The following is a 19,969-nucleotide window of genomic DNA, read 5'->3' as shown; positions in this document are numbered from 1 at the left end:
GTCAAAGGAACACACTAGGGAAAAAATAGTTATTAATGGTATCGTAACCCTGTAGCAAGCAGCTGGCCAGTTAAAAACAAAAAAAAGTTAGAGGAAATAATGTAAAGGTTTATGCACGTGACGTGAAGTATTTCCTGAGGACTACTCAAGTGTAGTAGCCTGGGTTGTGCAAAACTAAGTTTGTAAGCTATTCAATGATTTAAAAATACTGGGTTTGCTGCTTAACAGCTTTCTGTCTCCAAAACATCTATGACAAATTAATAATAAATATACAGAAAGTGATAATGATACATCATGTATACACAAAGAACTTCCCTGTGAAGTAGTTGGGGTTGCTATACGCACAACATGGCTGGCAAACACCCACTAAAGCATGGTAATGAAAAGGTAAGCCAGCTCTCCTGATTTTAACATATTTGATGATTTTCTTAATACACTGGCTCCCAGAGTCATGTGAATAAATGGGAAACTGTGATTCTCACTTTAAAAATAAAGTTTCTGACCCTCAGAGCTGCAAATAAAAGCTTGAAAACATGACCCAAGTAAACCCCCAAAGGTTAAAAAAAACACACAAAAGCTTTTGGGGGGCTAGCTCATGATTTTTGAACACCTGTGGGTGGCAGCACTGTAACACTACCTAACCTTTCTTCCACACACAGGCACACCTCTTTTCATTACCCCAAACCATGCATGGTAATCTCATTTCTGCCCCTCTGTCACCATTCTGCACATCCCCCTTAACTAGATTATTCCCCCCCTCCCCGCTAGCTGCTGTGGCAGTTTGGAATAGTAATTGGTAGAGTTGGGAGAGGGTAATTTGGTAAAGGGTAGTGTACAGAAGGGCAGTTAAAGGGAGAGGTGACAGGATGGCATCCCTAGAGGGCAAAGTTAAGGATGTGGTGCATGGTATGACAGTTATAGTAATGATGTGTGCTTGTGGGTGACTGAGAAGAGTATCCACTATTAAATGGCTTAACTTCTCAAGTCTTTGTGGGTTTGTGTCAGGTAAGTTGTGTGTGTAATGTTCCTAACTGCTTCACATCAAAGCTTTGTGTGTATTCAGTTTCTAAGTTTTTAATGCTAAATTACAGCGTGGGGGTTGGATGAGGTGTGAATAGAAGTTTAGCTGCAAATGAGAACATTTTATGAGACCGCTACTGCAAATGAGACCTTCTCTGTTGTATAAAATTTGAGGGAAAAGTTTAGTTCTTGACAAAGTATTTGTGTTCCTGCCCCATCAACCAATCAGGTTTGCATGATCCCAAGAAAAAAAAAAACAAATTAAAAACTACACAGAAAATTCAAAGGTTATAAAAACTAATCTTGTGTTAAATTTCATACCAATAGTCTGCCTACTCTAAGAAGATAACAGCAATCTGCCTAAATTTAAACCCATTTTAGAAAGCAATCCCAACTATGAAGTCACTGCCAGGCACCCCCAGAGTTCCTGTGTTTACACATAGTCAGTGTTCTGAGAAAAGTACTTATTCAACAACAATTTCTCAACCTGTGCAGTCAGTGACCTCATGCCATCTTTCACTTAATGAAAGCACAGTCATATTATCATCCCTCCTCTCTAGAATTAAAACACAGTGGAATGGCCCAAACTGTGGAAAGGTCATAGAAAGTTCTTATACCTCAGTAAGCAGTCTGACATTTAAATAAATTAGATGAAGAAGACCTGAGCTAAGTAGTCAAAGCCCTCAGAATAAACAAGAACATAATTCTGAAGATACTTTTTGTTTGTTTGTTCCGTTTAAGGTTTGTTAAATAAGATAGCTTTCATGTGTATGAGAGTGAGACTTCCTGTGTTAAAATGTGTATTTTAGTTGATCACATGAATTAGGAATGGCAATACCACATGTCCATGACCAGACCGATTTTTAGTACATAAAAAATGTGTATTTCACCTGAAAACAAGGTGGTTTACATGGATCTGTAAAACGTTATTTTGACCCGTGTTTTAAATAAAGTTGGTTATATTCAGTGAATTTTATTTTGGCACAAACAGATCACTTTTTTAATGCGCTGTTGTGAGGTGATGCTTACAGGCTGTCTCAAAATACAAGAATGAATTTAATTTGTAAAGTAGATAGTATGTATGATGTCCAGAGAAGAGAAGTGTATTGTTTTCACAGTGAGTAAGAGATTTACCTCAGTATCTCACTTTGTGAGTTATACGTTTAAATCCATCCCCATACATCCCTGGAAGACTAGTCCCCCAGATCTATGCATTGTTCTATTTAGGTCATTCTCAAAGTATGCCAGGAATACTTCTGTAACACATTGATCTATTATGTATTGTGGAGGTTTATTTTCTTATTTAGATTTTAAATTAAAACATTTACCAAATAGGGCAATGGATTAAGATTCAAGAGACTTGATTTCTATTACCATGCACTCATTTTGTACCCTTAGACAAAGTAACTTAACCCCTGTATACTTCAGTTTCCCCATCTGTAAAATGTATATAATATTTATTCACCTTTATAGAAATCCTTTGGGAACTATGGATATTTCTTATAGAATAGAAGATACAGTGGAATCTTTCAAGAGTTGTCCAGATCATACTGTTTCAAATACACAAATAAGACTTATAGCATATCATTTAGCTGAGTAAACAGATACAGTATTATTCCAGAATAATTTACTAGGACTGGATATATACCTCTCAAATTGTTTTTAATTTATTTAAACAGTAATAATACATAACAGCTGCATAGCTGATCGAATTTCTTCAAATTGTAAGCCTACAGATATTCATCTGAATATCTTGTAAGTAATTTGCATCATCTTTAATTCTGCAGATGTTCTTACAAAAATGTTAACATTCGGGGATCTCTAGTCTCCTTCATATTTAAGAAAAGAAACTTATTATGAGTAAGATTTCTAGGAATAGAAATTTGACATTACTCTCTTCAGAATTTTGGTGATACCTTTTCAGCATGCATTAGCATTTAAACCTACCTTCTCTGTTTATTCTGTAACATGGCATGCACAAATAAGTGAGCATTAATAATGTAAAATAAAGTACAGACATCTGGTAACATCTGAAAGTGTGTCAGAAATATCATATATTCAACTCTAATTAATAGCTATGGATAAAGAGGATACTGTGTCTGACCCAAAAATTATCCTACCTATTTCCACTGATACATAAAGGCACATTTTAGGTAAGTTTTAAAGCCCTGGGGAAATTCTGGTGCCTTACATAGGATATACAATAACATATATGTTTAACAATATGAAAGCACAGAATTGATTATTTCCCACTCAAACTGAAAAACAGTTCCAACTCTCTTTTTAGTCTTCTTTTTATATAAGAGTTTCATGCTTAGTTGCAGAGTACTCAGGTCTAAGCTTTAGATTTGGCCCCCCCTACAGACAAGTGGGTTAGTTATACACCATCTTTTAAAAGTGGTCATGGAGTCTTTTAGAGAATCAGTGTACATCCTGTTATTTCATGGGCTTTGAATGCACATGAAAATATATGTAGGATAGAATTGTGGAGATCACTTTACATTGAAGGTTTAATAACAAATACTGAGTTATTTTTTTAAAATTGCTTTTATATTACATTTATGGTACTTTTTTTTTTTTTTCTTCACCTACAGCTTTGTTGTTGCCATTTTTTGGCTTGCAGGCATACCAACTTCAGCTGAGCTTTTGTCCCATCTCACAAATTGAGCATGTCCTTGCTTGTGCCCTAATCTTGCAAAGACTTACCTATGTGCATAACTTTGAAGCGAATGAGACTATTCACATGTATATAAATTACACATGTGATTAGGTGTTTACAAAAGCAGGGCTCTTGATTGGAAACCTCCAAGGAAAAGAGAAGGTGTTGTAGAAATGGTATTGGTGATTCAGTAGATGGCACTCTTCCCTCAGTGAGACTCCTGAACCAATGCTTCAAGCATGTGTTAGAGGAAACTTTTAGGTGTTTTATTTCACATTAAACAAAATACCAAGATCCTGACCACTTGTGAGCCCATGGCACTTTTTCAAAGGATAAGGGTATGCGCTCAGTGTCTTGGATGTATTCCAATATGGATTCTCCCTCCCTACCTAAACGCCTTTCTATTTTAATTGAATATGATAGTCTTCCCTTCCTGATCCCAAAACCGTTATGTAGTGCAGCTGATTCTGTAATAACTGTTTTACCGAAGAATAACTGCCATCCCTTCAAAGAAGTAGCTGCAGTTTTTAGGTCAGAGTGAAATTGTTACCCCTTTATATATAAGGTTTATAGTCTGAAAAGCATCCTCAGGCTGCAGTAAGTACAAATCACTAAACAATATTGCTCTTCAAGGCACAATTCCACTCCCATTGATATCAATGAGAGTTGGATCAGGCTTAAAATTTTATTTAATATTAACACTAAAATATGGCAAATATCAATACAGATTAGTTAAAAGCAAAATAAAATTTTGATCAAGATGATATACTGTATTTAGATTTGGGCTTGCTCTTACATAATCAAAATATAGGTTCACATCTCACTCAAAATCACCTATGCTATTGGGCACACACCCACTGTAACTAATTTTACAAAACCTGCAACTAGGGCCGGCTTCAGGGTTTTGGCCACCCCAAGCAGCCACACACACACACACACACACACACACAAAAAAGGCCGCGACCGCGATCTGTGGCGGCAATTCGGCGGAAGGTCCTTCGCTCCTAGTGGGAGTGAGGGACCGTCCGCCGAATAGCTGGACCTGCCACCCCTGTCCGGAGTGGCTGCCCCAAGCACCAGCTTGCCAAGCTGGTGCCTGGAGCCGGCCCTGCCTGCAACAATGTGCATCCTGATACCTAGACTGTTACAAAGAAGCTCTTAGTTATTATTAATCAACATGTAAATGATTGTGAACTTTTTTTAAAAATAGGTCTTAAATTACAATAGTCATTTACAGTATTAATATACAGTATTACTGGGAACTTACTAATTTTGCTTACTATTCTAGGGCAACATTAGGGGGAAAAAAAGTCAAATCTCCTTCTACCCTCTGTTCTTTATTAGATAAATAAGTTTCCAGACTTTTTGTTTTGCATAAAACACAGTAGGATTATTTTTATATCCTGTTTAATAAGATAATATTGTGAGATGATTTCATACCTTTTTAGGAGCAAAAAATTGTGTTAAATATTAATAGCTTTTATTTAAAAATCAAATGCAATGGCAAAATGCTAGGATAAAATCAAACTGAAATTAAAATGAATAAATAAGTTGGGGGGGTTGCAGTTTAAGATAACCCCATCTTTTGCTGGTCATTCAATGTATTATGGGCCCAACCCCCCTTGATCTGTATGCAGAACCCCTATTGAAGTCAGTGGGAATTTTGGGTTCGCCTGCATTCATGTAAATTATCTAAATAGAAAAATGGTACATCTCAAAATTAGAACCAAGGGGAGTGGTTTGGGATGAGGTTTGAGAGATGGTTTCTGGTACCTGAAAGATGGAATTGGCTTGGGAAAATGAATAGATATTGAAGAGTTGAAAATGTATATATTTCAGTGTAGTGAGATGGGACAGTCCCAGAAAGCTAGGATAGTCCTGGGGTCGGGGGAAAGGCTGGAAAGATTATTGGGTTGCTATGGGTCTCAGTCAATGCTCTTTAAACCAATGGGAGTCTTTCCTTTGACTTGGATGGGCATAAGGCCAAGTATGTATAAAAATCTTGCAGGTGTGGGCCCTACTTGTTTCTATTGTTTTGTTCCTCTGGTTTTGAATTTGGAAGGTTTGAAGCCGATTCTGCTGTCACTAACCGTTTTATACTGGGATGTAACTGTTATTTGTTTACACTACTGGTGAATGTGGCTTTTCCTTGTTATAATGCTAGGTATATTTCAATTATGCTATAGCACATCCTGATGGAAAAAGCTCACTGAAAATATATACTTCTGTTTCTCCTATACAAAATGCTAAAGGCATATTGTCTATTCAGTCTACTCAGCATCAGCAGACTGTACCTCAAAATGCCTTGTGAACAATATTTCCTAAAATTCTTTTTAAAACTTTTGTTCCATGGTTTGGCTTTTGTAATGACAAAACGATCTGTTTAATATGTAATATACAAAACAACATAATTGTTGCAAAATCAGTGTTATCTCAGATATTGTTTAAACAAAGAGTGACCTGTCTCTGAAATCTCAGTGTTTGGTTATTGTGTGTATCAAGTGAACCATTCAGAATCCACTATCTCCTTGTTTCCATGTATCGTATAGGAAGGAGTATAAGGCTGTCACCTAGTGGATTGCTCAGGCTGTTGTAAGAAATAGAAACCAACAAGAACAAAAATCTGAATGGCATTAAAAGAGCAAACACAATAAAATGAAAAGTAGTCTTTGGTTTTCCCGTCCCCTCTAGGCATTGTGAAAGCTACAACAGACCATTTATTGTTCCATAATATCTGGTTTTGAGACCCCATTCATGTCACATAATATATTGGCCCTGAAGAAAGGCTGTCAAAATGATGCACCTAAAATTTGTAAGAGAAAATACGTTAATATTCACAGCTCAGATAGCATGAATTTAATCTTCCCAAGGACATCCATTTTTAAATGAACTGCACACAATTTTTGTTTAAGAAAAGCCTCTGTCTCATTAAAAATAAATCCAATAAAATGATATACTGTACAGTTAGCTTCTAGGGGAATGTTCTATGATTGTTAACAGGCCCGGAAAACAAGAGTTCTGTAATAATAGATTTATTAATTTGGTGGGGGGTGATTATTGTATGTGTTTATAATCCTTGGATAGTTAATCTTAACTTTATCAATCTGGAAAAAAGAATTACATGAGCTATCTGTCTTATTTTTTTTTTTTACTGAATTATTGTACATGCTTATAGCAGACTCCATTTAAGAGCTGAATGCCTGCAGTGAATTAACTCTGTCAAATGCAAAGCAGAAAGCCAAGCACTGAAAATAACCAGCCTGCTCACCCAGTACAATTTACAATTGCATGTTATGAGTTAAAATAACCAGCCTACTTTTTCAGTACAATTTCCAATTGTGTGTTGAAAGCCTATCTGCTTACATATATTTAACTTCCTTTAAAAAATGCTTAGAATAGCCTTAGGGCTATATTCTGCCTTTGGTTGTGTTAGGCTATATAGTGATCCCTCGCTCTCCAGAGCGGAGGGAGGTCACTCTGCCTCTTGTATTGGGCAGTAACTCTGCTTGGGTCACACTAACGGGGTTGAGTTTTAAGTAGTCTAAGTCTGGGCCTGTCTAACAGAGGCAAACAAGAAATAATAATTGGGTGCTCTTGTCCCCACCCTCGGGAGAAGCAAAGCACTGAGTAGTCTTTAGCTTGCAGCCCCTCAGCTGGGACTGGCAGAGTGGCAGTATTTAATAGTCTGGAGCTCTAGCCCTTTGGGCAGGGCAGAGCAGGGAGCAAACTTTAGCCTAAGCCTTCTGGCTAAGGCAGCCAACAAACACTCTGTTCAGGGTTCGGGTAGGGCTGCGTACCCTCACAGTAAAGGGGAACTGGAAGGGAGGGGGCATCAACAGAGTTTAGCATCCTAGCTTGACGGACAGTAGATTCACACAGTCCTACAGGCTTATGGTGGGGAGTCAGCCACCCCAGAGGTGAGGTGGCAGAGATAGGGGGATGCGGGCCCATCCAACTCCACCACATCCCAGCCTAGGGTCCTAACAGCGGCGGAGTGGTCCGCCAGTGGGACAGTGGGAATCCATCCACAACATGCTAACCTAGAAACAGTCAGCCACATAGATGGACAGCTGTCATCTGCCCCTGGGCTACTTCCTACCTTCTGGGGTTTGGTACCTCTGGAATCCACAGGTCCCCTGGGTACATTACGGATAGTAGTTCCAGCAACTCCACATCTGGGTCCGTCTCCTTCGGGGCAGAGTGCTGCAGAGCGCAGATTCAGCTCGCGGGTGCTGCAGCAGAGTGGAAGCGTCTGTCTCCTTCCCTAGCTCCCACTCAACTGAGCTGCTGAGCTCTCCCTTTACAGTTCTGTCCTATCCTAGTACTTCTGGCAAGGAGTGCAAGGTGGGTTCAGCTCCACCACCCAGGGGGAGTATAGTGATTTCTCACTATCCAGGCCAGAGGGAGGCCACTCTGCCTCACTACACCCCGACAAGTCCATCTCCGGGCAACTGGAGATGGCAATGCCTCCTTCCCCCAACCGAGAGAAGAAATCTGCATTGGTATGATCTGTAGCTGCTCGATGATGAAAGCATAGGGTGAAAGCTCGGTGAAAGCACTGCATTAGTGAGGGATGCGTTTCCTTAATGGTGTTCAGCCATTTCAGGGGGGCATGGTCAGTCACCAGCACAAAGTGAGCCCTTAGGAGATAGTAGCTTAAGACATCCACAGCCCACTTGACCGCCACGGCTTCCTTCTTAACCACTGCGTAGTTTCACTCTTGGGGGGAACAACTTGTGACTGATATACAATATAGGGTGCTCTTTGCCGTTAACCTCCTGAGAGAGGACAGCTCGCAGGTCCACCTCCGATGCATCAGTCTGTAATGTGAACTCCTGGTTAAAGTCTGGCTTGACCAGGGCCAGCTCCAGGCACCAGCCCTCCAAGCATGTGCTTGGGGCGGCACCTCGAGGGGGGCGGTGCTCACCCGGGGAGAGCAGGGCCGCTGCCAGGCTCTCCGCCCTCTTCCCGGCGCTCCGGTCAGCCGGGAAGAGTGGGGCCGCCCTCCCCTGGTGCTCCGGCCGATCGGGGAGAGCGGGGCCGTGGCCGGGCTTAGCACCCTCCCCTGCCGCACTCCCCGCTGGGGGGCGGCGGGAGGCTTTTTTGCCTGGGGCGGCAAAAAAGCCAGAGCCGGCCCTGGGCTCGAAGAGCACCAGCTCTCGACACAGTTGGTCTTTAAAGGCTTGGAAGGCCCGTCGGCACTTGTTGGTCCAACACACGCATTGAGGGCTGTCCTTCAAGAATTCTGTCAGAGGTGCTGCAATCGAGTCAAAATGGGGGACAAAGTGGCAATAGTAGCCCGCTAGCCCAAGAACTTGTTGCACCTGCCCCTTGTGGTAGGGACCGAATAGGCCTGCAGTGCCTGGACACTTCCTACCAGAAGGCCTACTTGGCCTCACCCGAGGGTGTATCCCAAATAGGTGGTTTCCTGCCACCCAATTTTACACTTCTTTGGATTGGCAGTCAGCCTGGTATTGCATAAGGCTCTGAGGATAGCGGCCACCTGGTTGAGATAGTCTTCCCAGTGGCTGCTGTAAATCACTGTGTCATCGAGGTAGGCAGCAGTGTAGGCCTAGTGGGGTTGTAGGACCTGGTCCATCAGCCGCTGGAAAGTGGCCGGGGCGCCGTGGAGACCAAAAGGGATCCAGGTGAATTGGTACAACACGTTCGGGGCGGCGAATGCAGTCTTCCTGTAGCTCAGCTACACAGGAATTTGCCAGCACCCCTTTGTGAGATCCAGGGTACTGATGTACTGGGCATCACCAAGGTGGTGTAGTAGCTCACTGATCCATGGCATCAGGTACGCATCAAATTTAGAGATGGTTTTCAGTCTCCGAAAATCGATGCAGAGCCTAAGGGTCCCATCAGGCATTGGGACCAGAACGATGGGGCTGGGACAGTCACTTTGGGGCCTCTCGATTATGCTTAGTTCCAGCATGGTCTGGACCTCCTTTTCCACTACTTCGCAGAAGCAGCATGGCAATGGCCTCGTGGTCGCTTGGACATCTTCTCCCAAGTCCACCAATATTCTGTGTTGGATGAGTGTGATCAGTCCTGGCTGCACTATGAAGGTTTTACGGAATGCCTTCAATAGGCTCCTGGCTTGGCTTAGCTGCTCCTCAGTCAGAGTATCCCCCAGCTGTATACCGTCAGAGTTGGTTGGGCTAAGGAGCTCGGGTCCTACCTCTGGCTCTACGAGGTATGGGGCAATTAACAGCTGCTTGCGCTCCCGTCCTGCCTTTAACAAATTGACAAGGTAGATCTGTCATTTTGTTTCTTTTGGTTGGATTGGGACACTCATAAGTGAGCAGATTGATATGGTGAATGATTTCATAAGGCCCCCGCCAGGGTGCTAGGAGGTTTGATTTTTCAAAGGGTAGTTGGAGCAGTACCGTTTTGCTGGGATCAAAGGTCCTTCCCCGAACTCCCTTATTATACGTTTGCTCTTGTGCTTTCTGAGCACTCTGTAGGTTCTCTTTCCCTGCCCTGGTTAACAGCTACTGAAGCTGCAGGACATATTGGAAGAGGCCCTGTGAGGGAGATGGTATTTGTTTCCAGTTTTCCCGCATAAGGTCTAGCAGTCCTTTTTGCTCCCAGCTATAAGTTCCCAGTAACAGGGGTGGAATAAGTTGGTCCCCCTGGTGAAGAACTTTCAGAGGGAACTTTTGCAACATTTCATTCAGTGTTCAGTTAAAACTTTCCACAAGGCCATCCGTCTGTGGGTGATATATGGATGTATGCTTTTTTTTTTTTTTTATCTCCAGGAGGCTACAGACTAGGCAAAGGAGCTTCAACATGAAGTTGGTGCCTTGGTCCGTCAGGACTTCCCAGGCGAGGCCTACTTGGGCAAAGATTTTCAAGAGCTCTGCAGCAATCATTCAGGCTGTGATGTTCCAAAAGGGGACTGCTTCTGGAAACCAAGTGGCATAATTTAGGACCACCAGGATGTATTGGAATCCTATGACACTCTTTGGGAGGGGCCCTGTGAGGTCCAGGGTTATCCTTTCCAATGGGGTGCCAACCACTGGCAAGGGAATGAAAGGTTCCCTTGATACTCCCCTTGGGGTTGCTCATTGGCACTCAGGGAGGAGACACAGAAATCTTTCACCTCCCTGTACACTCTGGGCCAGAAGACTCAGGCGAGGGCTCGTGCTGGAGTTTTTTCATGACCCAGTTGCCCAGCCGCTGGATCGTCATGGGCAAGCCGCAAGACTGCACGCTGGTGTCATCGGAGTACCATGAGCTGGGCTCGGGTTTCATGTGTCCAAGGGCGATCCAGTAAAGGCAGTGCTCAGTCAATTTGAAATTGGGAGTATACTGTTGCCCCAGAGGGGCTCCGTCATGGTCCCATTAACACAAGTCAGCTCTTAATAGGCCGACTCAGTGAGGGATCCTCCCATTGGTCCCGGATAAAGTCTACCCCCAAATTCGGGGCCTCTTCTTGAGTGGATTGCCCGGGGTCAACCTCTTCATCCAGGGGGTCAGGGTCTCTGGTTCTGCGGTCCTTTTAGTCGGGGTTCTCAGGATGGCCCATGGCTCCAGGGGTCACTTGGCTGCTGAGGCGACCCTCTCAAAAATGATGAGGAAGGCTTCTGGATCGTCCTCAGGGCCCATTTTCGCCAAGTGCACCAGCACTGTGGTGTCAGCCGGGGCTGCTGCATCCCTGGTGTTGGAGCCACCTGGGGTCGGCACAAGTGCCGCAAGCTACTGTAAGCACTGTTGCTGCTGCTCAGTTTTAGGCACACGGTTCTCGAATCAGTTGCTGTTGCTGATTTCCTAGTTGTTGCAGTAGTTGTTGCTGCTGGAGCTGTCCCACTTGCTGTTGCTGTTGGCTCTCAGCGAGCCATTTGATCAGTTTCTCAATCTTCATCCTTCCCAAACTGGGGGAGGGTGACAGAGTTCTGTCTAGTGCTGTCCTTGGCTCATCTGCTTATCTCAGGGGAGGGGATGATGCCCACATTTTCCACCAAATGCAGTGATCGTTTGCTGTCCAGTGGGGAGAGAGACTACTCTGCATTTTGTATTGGGCAGTAACCCTCGGGCTTGTTCCATAATATTATTTCAATATTTTGCAAATTTGTATGGATTCTCAAGTTTTCTATGTAGTCTTAAGCATGTTGCTAAAATATATTAGTGATTCCATGCTCTCCATGTTGTAATTGCAATGGGGGAGGTAGAATAGTAGACAGAGAATAGGAGATATGTTCAAATGTGTATGATAACTCAGTTTATCTCACAGATATTGCCAATTATAGGACACCTGTCTCATGTACGTTATAAGGATCCGTATAAAACATTGCTAACATATGGAATCAGTGGAGCAAATCAGTGCTGCCGCTAGGGGACACAGGTAGGAATCCTATCCCGGACATGAGTTTAGCAAGGGATTTACAACAGCTCACTTGAGGTGTTTTTTCTTTTTATTTCAAAGCTGCTGCTTGCAGTCCATGGCAAGAAGCAGCAGAGAGTATCAGTCTGTCTCCTTCCTGCATCTGCTCCTCCACCCAAGGTCAGACAGGCCTGCAGGGTATAGGCAAATCTCCTAGGAGGCCCCAGCCAAGTGCAGCTTTAAAAACAAAACAAATCTTCGATGTGTTCTAAATAAGAGCCTTGTCTGTGTACAACTGCTGAAGGGACAGGTCTCTTAGCTCTCCCTCCAGAGACTTCTTTACTTAATTTAAAAGCTAGCAGCTGCCTCCCTTTGATGATGCTGGCACCATTGGAAAACACTACGGGTGTGAAAGGTTTATGAAATACTGCCTGCCTCCAGTGGACCACTTCTGTTCCTACAAGATGGGGGAGGCTTCCTCTGGGGTTTCCCAAGTGAGACAGCAGTTTATGAAAGGATCATACAACTCTCCTACTTCCCAAGCTCAACTGTGAGGAGACGGGAGCATCCTGCCTGTCTAGCTTATATAGCCAGCATAGCAAAAGGGAGAAGAACTGGGAGCAGGTAAATGTCCTACCCTTAGCCCAAGACCACAGACAGAGCTGCATAGACACTATGGCTGCCTTCAAGAAATAAAACAAGAACAGATCAGCTCCTTAACTATAAAGCTGGAAGGAGGCAGCAGCATAACAGCAGCTTGGCTAGGAATATGGGGTGAAATTATTGCCCCCACTGAAGTCAATGGGGAAAACCACACTGATTTCAATAAGGCAGGATTCCCCCAATAGTCTCTTCCTCCCATTTTATAACCATTCAGGTTGTAATTCCCAGGTGAAGAGGTGGAACAGATGTATCAGGATAGAAAAATCTGGCTAAAAAAGAAAAAGAATGGCAAAAAGTCATGAGATTTTCAGAAAAGATATTTTTGGATTCTTTTTATTTGCTTTCTGTCTTTTAAGCCTTTAGAGCTCATATTTCCAAGGTTTTCTTCTCGACTAAGAATCTAGAATCTTCCTTTTTAAAAAAAATGAAAGTTGAGATTCTCACATCATAACACGATTCCAGGAACTGGGGGATTTAGACTCACAATAACATTGCAAGAGTTGGCTATGAAAGTATGGTACTATTCAAGGGCCAGTTCCAGTTAAGTAAATGAGGCTACTCAAATGAGTATGGGTTTAGGGAGGATTGGACTCAAAATGCTGTACAGTTCAATGTATTAACAAAAATGTGTACTACTTTTTAAAACTGTAAAATTTTAAATTTTCTTCTAAACTTTTTTAAAAAGAAATGTGCTTAATCTTGGCCTCATATGTCATTGCAAATAAAAATCGTCTACATGTGTAGTATCCAGTTTGACTACAAAGGGTAGAATGCATTTGCATAATAGAAAGTAGGCGTAAGTCTATAGAGTTTTAATTAATTAGTATTGTAGCATTGATTTTAGGTCTTAAAAATGCAGAGGACTTTTTAAAAAAAATCCTTTGTCATGGAGACTAATTATAATAGAAAAATCTCCAGTTACATTAAGATTCTATTAGTTTAATTCATTTCAGACCGTACATTATTTTATTGCAAATTTGTTTTAAAATATTTGTCAGACCTTTGAGGGGCTTGAGCTGTTCTTAAATGGGCTCATTTTCACAAGGTAGCATTGCTATCTAGTGAACTACTGTATGCTGTAATGCCCTCTGCTGGTAGTAAGCTGGTAAAATCTTCTTCGCTCTTAGAGGGTGGGGAAATGTGTTAAATACTGAGACGTGAGAGTAAAAGCAACACTAACTTTCAGCAATATACTAATCACTGACATTATGCTATAAATCTGGAACAAAACCAGCAGACTTGTTTCCAAAAAAATGATGTGCCATAAATGGCATCCATTTTCCATAAACTCTGCAACACCTTCAAAATTCATTAACCAAAGTATTTCAAACTTATTTACAGGGCTAAAGAGCTGGAATATTTTGGGTATTAACTGATACCATCCATTTACTTCAAGCTAACACTCTCTGCATCAACAAATCAAAACTTTACAAAAACTTTACTAGGATGATTGTTTTAGACTCCAGTATTTCAGCAGGAATTGCAATGGTCATTGAAACCAAGTGGTTCAATAATTTGCTTGCATTTTCCCCACCCTACTTGTGTACAGAATTCACTTACAAACAAACATAATTGTGTTCTCTTGAAGCCATTATTATAGTAAAACTATTGTATAAGTGCACCATGACTAACTGTATCCTGGTCAGTGATTAGAAACTTTCATAAAAATAAGAGTGATACACTATGCAATTGAACAAGCACATATTGAAGAAACCAGATTAAATCATTGTATGATATGAATACTTTAAAAGATTATATTTTTGAAACCAAAATCAATTTTTTTTTCCCCCCCACCATATGATACTGTATTTGTTTTCATTGTGGAAAAAGAACATTTAAAAATCCATGACAATCCTAATGAGGATTTAATTCTTTGGAAGTTTTAATTCCCTTCTAACACAGCAGCCATTCTTAATAACTAGGGCTTCTTGATGCTATGATAATGCAAATAATAAACTATAATTATATAGTGTATTATCTGCATTACTGTGGCATTTAGGAGCCCTACTAATGGACCACAACCCCACTGTGCTAGGTGCTGTAAAAACATAGAACAAAAAAGTCAATCCCTGCACCACAATGCTCACAATCTAAGTAAAAAATCAATGAGATCAGATGGATACAAACACATTCAACTAAGTTTCGTTCAATAACATTTCTCTAAAGTAACTTTATAATTTGCAGTATGTTTTAGTTAAAATTGCTGTATGTCTTCACTATGTCAAAGAAAATGTCCTTTTGTCTTAAGTGCTTAGCAGAACTGGATGCTCAACTCCCACTAAGAGTCAAAGGAAGTTAAGCTCCATTAGGTGTTTTGTGAAAAATCCCACCCTTAAACGTTTAATAAGAGTCCCTTGAAAGAGACTTTCACTCTGTCTAAATATTCCCATCAAATATGAGGTCAGATGTCAGATTAACGGAAGACTTAAAGGGTTTTCTCAGCTATAATATGGACATGTATTCCTCTGGAGACTTGCTTTGTTCAAGTACTTTTATGATGGCTTCTTACCACTTCCATGCTGGAGAAAAGAGATGCTTTGTATGGCCAAAAAAATAGGGTTCAGTTTAGTTCAGTGGATCAGAGATATGTATTTCAATGGGCTAAAATGTTGTGAAGATGCAAACTGTTATCTAAATGCTACATATTTTTACTGTTTTGACACAGTGAAATTAAGAGCATTTCAGTTGGCAAATCTATTCTACCCTTTAGGTGACAAAATGGATTCAGATCTAAATAATGGATATATGTAAATCCAGACATGCTTGGAGACATACATGTTACAAGACAAACATTAGCACTTAAAACCATTGCATAGATTTAGGGTAATCCCTGGAGGGTTTTAATTCCTAGGATCGCCATATCCTAAACTAGCAGTAGTTTGAGGTGACAAGTCACAGCCAGAGAGCAGGTGTGTAAGACAGGCCTGTCACTTTTCAGACATTTATGGAACTTGCCAGTATACTGAAGTCCATCTGCTTTCTTTTCAAACTTTCTGCTGATCTGCTACAGCTGATTCAGTGCCATTTAGACTAGACCTGAAAGGGAGGGAGAATTTTAAAAGCTATGAGTTAATTTCCTTTCAATTTTGCTTCCCTTTAACTGGGAACTTTACTCTTTTTTTAAAACCATGGAGAACTTGATGGAATTATATCCTCTTTTGTCTTTGTGTGATCTCCTGTATAGCATTTCTGGAAGACATGGTCTGAGATAATCTATTGCTGAACAGTCTTTGAAATGTGTCTTATACCTAGTCTTCCCCTCTAAGACCTAACATGTACCATAGATACTGTTAATCCCTTTATATATTACAATCAAAATAACAGAATTACTAAGGAGGCTATTCTGTTTCTGGAACAAGGCAATTTCAACTACCCTCACACTCTTCAATTACCCCCTGAATGAGAGTAGCTATTATTTGACACTGACCACTTATTTGAAAAGTTGAAAACTGGAAACCGGCAGATCTGCACTGGGAGACCCACATTACAGACAGGAGAGGATTTAGATTGATTGCCAATGTGCAGACAACTGTGGATCTCTGACAGTAGGATTTAGCGTAGGTGCAGATATACATATGACATTCTTTGTCATATACTTCCATTCTTGCTATGTCCCTCTACTGCAGAGGGCGATACTCCAGTTCTTAATTAACTTAATTGGTCCACAGTGAACTTAAACTGTTCAAGAGGTAAAGATGGATGTCATTTTTCATTAAGAAGACAAGCTTGATATTTTTCTTAAGACATACTATAGCAATCTTCATTGATTCTCACAGTTTAAGATGTAATAAAAGAGCAGCCGATTAAAAGGTTAACTACTTAAAAGGACACAACTGTTTGATGCTGTATTAAGAGATAGGTAAACAGTAACAATTACAAATTAATTCCACTCTGCGACTTGTATTAATAATGCTAGAATTAAAAATAAAAAAAGCCCTTTAAGTTATGTTTACTCATTTTTCAAAACATTCACAGTCTCAAAACATCAGTGGTATAAATATCACATGAAGACAAAAGAGCATCAGTTTAACTCCATGAAGTCCTGGAGGCAGACTTTCATAACAATAATGATCAGGCTATCACATCTTGGAAGTTCTATGGAGTAGTTTTTACACTAGGTATATCTACCTATGTAAAAACCAGGCAAATATAGCTAGCTGTCAACATAGCTATAGATACACATACACAAAACCCCTATAGACAAGTTTACTACAATGTTGTACTTGGATCCCAGATTTGAAATCCGATATCAACTTTTTACGCTAGTGTTTGTAGAAAAATTATTTTATTTTCCTGTGGTGGCATATCACATTTGTCTCATTACATGAATGACTCAAAGAACAAGTTGTTATCCAGGCAACTAATTTATAATCAATACTTTCAGACATTATAATTTCTTTGAAGCTGTATCTGTACAGTCAACTGATATCTTGTAAAAGGCATATATTTGTTCTATAGATAAATGTGAGGTCAGATACAAAAACACTCACATTTTGGATGGAATAGTTCAGACCCCTGAGATGGGAAGTAGTTTATACTTCAGCACATCTTTAATTTACTGTATTTAAACTACTACAAAAATAGACTAAGCTTATGTTCTTGCTTTGAAAAGTTATGGGCATTTTCATGTCTTTCAACATAGTAATGTCTTCAGCTGATTACAAGTAAGATTGGAAAACAAATCCTTTAATGAAATATCTGCCACAAAATATTGAATACAATCACACATTGCTCAGCAAGGCTGCTGATGAAGTGAAACAAATGCAACACATCAAATGTTTCCATGAAAAACATAATTAAAGGTTTTCTGGTATGCACCTTAATGGGATACAAAGAATAAATCACATTAAAATACTGTTAAGACACTAACAACCCAATTTCACGTGGAACTCCAACTCCTGAAAGGTTTGACGGGCATTTACAATTTACTGTTCTCATTTACAGAAATGATTTGCAGATCTAAATGAACATTTTCTCTCTCCCTTTTTTTTTTCTTTGGGTCAAACTAGCCACCTGTTTATTAAAACAATTCACTGCAAAACCAAAGAGGTCATTTCAGAGTAACCCAAACAGGGTGCCGAGTTGGACTGTTCAGAGTATGAAGTGACATCAGGTAATGTTTGGTTTTCTAAGATTCTATATTCTTTGAGCTAAAACATTCTAAAGACTAAGGTCTAAAGAAAAAAAAATTCTTGGAATGTAGTATATTAACAGTTGTTTATATTTCTACATCATTATGTTTGATTTATGGTGTCCAGCTGTGTTGATAAACTTTATGCATAGAAATGTGTATACTAACCAATCCACTGCCAAAATACCAAAGAAAGAACTCCTCTGTCAGTAGTTTATGAATTCATAAGTTAACTCAAAGTAATATTCATAGGGTAAAGCTCATTTTAGTCTTCCCCTATTTTAGAGCAACAAATAGTTTCTCTCAAATTCCTAATTTTCAGCAGGGGGGAATATTTTAATATATGACTTAGAAAAAGAATGAATAAAAACAGCAGTGGATATGTTGATGTGGTATCACCTCACTAAATGATGCTTAGGAACAATTGTTGCTTCTCTAAAATTAAAATACACTTCATACCTAAAACTAGTATCCGTTAAAAATACTAGAGTATCTGCTGTTCCCATTGAAATCATTGGAAAAAGTCCTATTCATTTCAATGAAAGAAGGGTCCCTTGACAGAACAAGGAGTAATCGTCTCAAGTTGCAGTGGGGGAGGTTTAAGTTGGATATTAGGAAAAACTTTTTCACTAGGAGTGTGGTGAAGCACTGGAATGGGTTACCTAGGGAGGTGGTGGAATCTCCGTCCTTAGAGGTTTTTAAGGTCAGGCCTGACAAAGCCCTGGCTGGGATGATTTAGTTGCGGATTGGCCCTGCTTTGAGCAGGGGGTTGGACTAGATGACCTCCTGAGGTCCCTTCCAAACCTGATATTCTATGATTCTAAAAATCAGTGTTGTTTTTTATTCCCCTAAAATCACATAGCTAAGAGAAAAGTTGTTATAGTATATCCTACACTATTCTGATAAGTTAGAAAGCGGGGGAAGTAAATAGGTATTAAAAAATAAAAGCTGCTATCACCAGGGAGACCTTTTATTTTCTGCCCAATCAAATAAAATGGCTTTGCTAATAGCATAGCAGATAACTGGCCAAAGCATAAAATGTAAAGCAAGTAAAATCCATAAAAGGCTTGAGTGTAATATTCTGAGATTACAAGTAGATCTTATGGGTAAAATCTCAGTGCTAAGTGAGCATCATGTCTCAATCACAGTTCTAGTTTTGAGGAGTTACCATGTGCAGTCAACATATTTAGTGTCACCTTTGTTACTCTATATAATGCACACATCTGTTTCTGCAAGTGGGGACACAGAACCAAGATGAGAGCTTGTTCTGTTGTAATTGGCTTTCCTTATACAGAATATTAGTGTATGCCCCGGTAGGAAGTTTTCCAAGATTATTACTTTTCTTGCGAAGCCATAGTTTTCTAAACCTGACATATGCAAAGTGTGGTCCATAGGCCACCAGTAGTCCACAAAGCTTTTGTTGTCATGTGGTGCACCTCTGCTTCCTTCTTTAAAGTGATTTCTACAGCCACCCAGCCTCTTTATAGGCCAAATCCTCCAGTCTTACTCATGCACAGCTCCCACTGAAATCGGGAACTGCAGAATATGGCCCATATTACTAGAGCCAGGATGCAAGCAGATGCAGCTGTGGAAGAAGCAAAGGAGGATGGACAAGCTTAGCAGCTTCCATTAGGGGCCATGCAAGCATAAGAGGAGTGAGGTAAGAAACCAGGGGCAGCTTTAGCTGTGGTCCATGGGTGCAATTGCACCCACAGAAATCAGGGCAGGTCAAACCTGAATGATGCCCTGACACAGCACACAATGCCACTCACACAAATTTGCCTAAACCACCCCTCTGTCAGGCAGGTGTGATGTCAGACCAAATTTCAATGAGTGGTGTTGCTCACAGTACCACTCAGGTTTGGCTCAGCTAACCTCAGTCATGACAGAGGGAGGGCTGGGTCAAATTTGAATGAATGGTGTTTCAACCTGCTGCATGGGGTCACAGTGATGCTCAGATTTGGTGCCTACCATCAATAGTGTAGGGAGCAACTCGCCCACCCAGGTAGGGCCCAGATCTTACTGTCGCCATCACTGTCATCGTTATGTTAGGTCCGAGGCGACCTGCAAGCCAAGAGACTGGAGTGGGATTACACGTACTGCTTCCACTGGCAGTAGGGCCTGAATGCAAAGAGAGGCAGGTTCAGGAGCAGCCTCACACAGGACA

The 19,969-nt window shown here is 40.8% G+C and overlaps 1 protein-coding gene and 1 long non-coding RNA gene across 3 annotated transcripts in view; one reads left to right on the top strand and one right to left on the bottom strand.

Annotated features, from left to right (window-relative positions):
- The window catches only part of ROBO1 (roundabout guidance receptor 1), a 1,057,321-nt gene that overhangs the window by 428,637 nt on the left and 608,715 nt on the right, over window positions 1–19,969 (bottom strand). The gene's annotated exons all lie outside the window — the stretch shown is intronic.
- The window catches only part of LOC117888731, a 56,482-nt gene that overhangs the window by 724 nt on the left and 35,789 nt on the right, over window positions 1–19,969 (top strand). The gene's annotated exons all lie outside the window — the stretch shown is intronic.

Source organism: Trachemys scripta, chromosome 1, assembly GCF_013100865.1.
Source record: "Trachemys scripta elegans isolate TJP31775 chromosome 1, CAS_Tse_1.0, whole genome shotgun sequence".
NCBI classification, from domain to species: domain Eukaryota; kingdom Metazoa; phylum Chordata; order Testudines; family Emydidae; genus Trachemys; species Trachemys scripta.
Note: the sequence above shows the minus strand (reverse complement) of the source record. Positions and strands in the feature narration are given on the sequence as shown.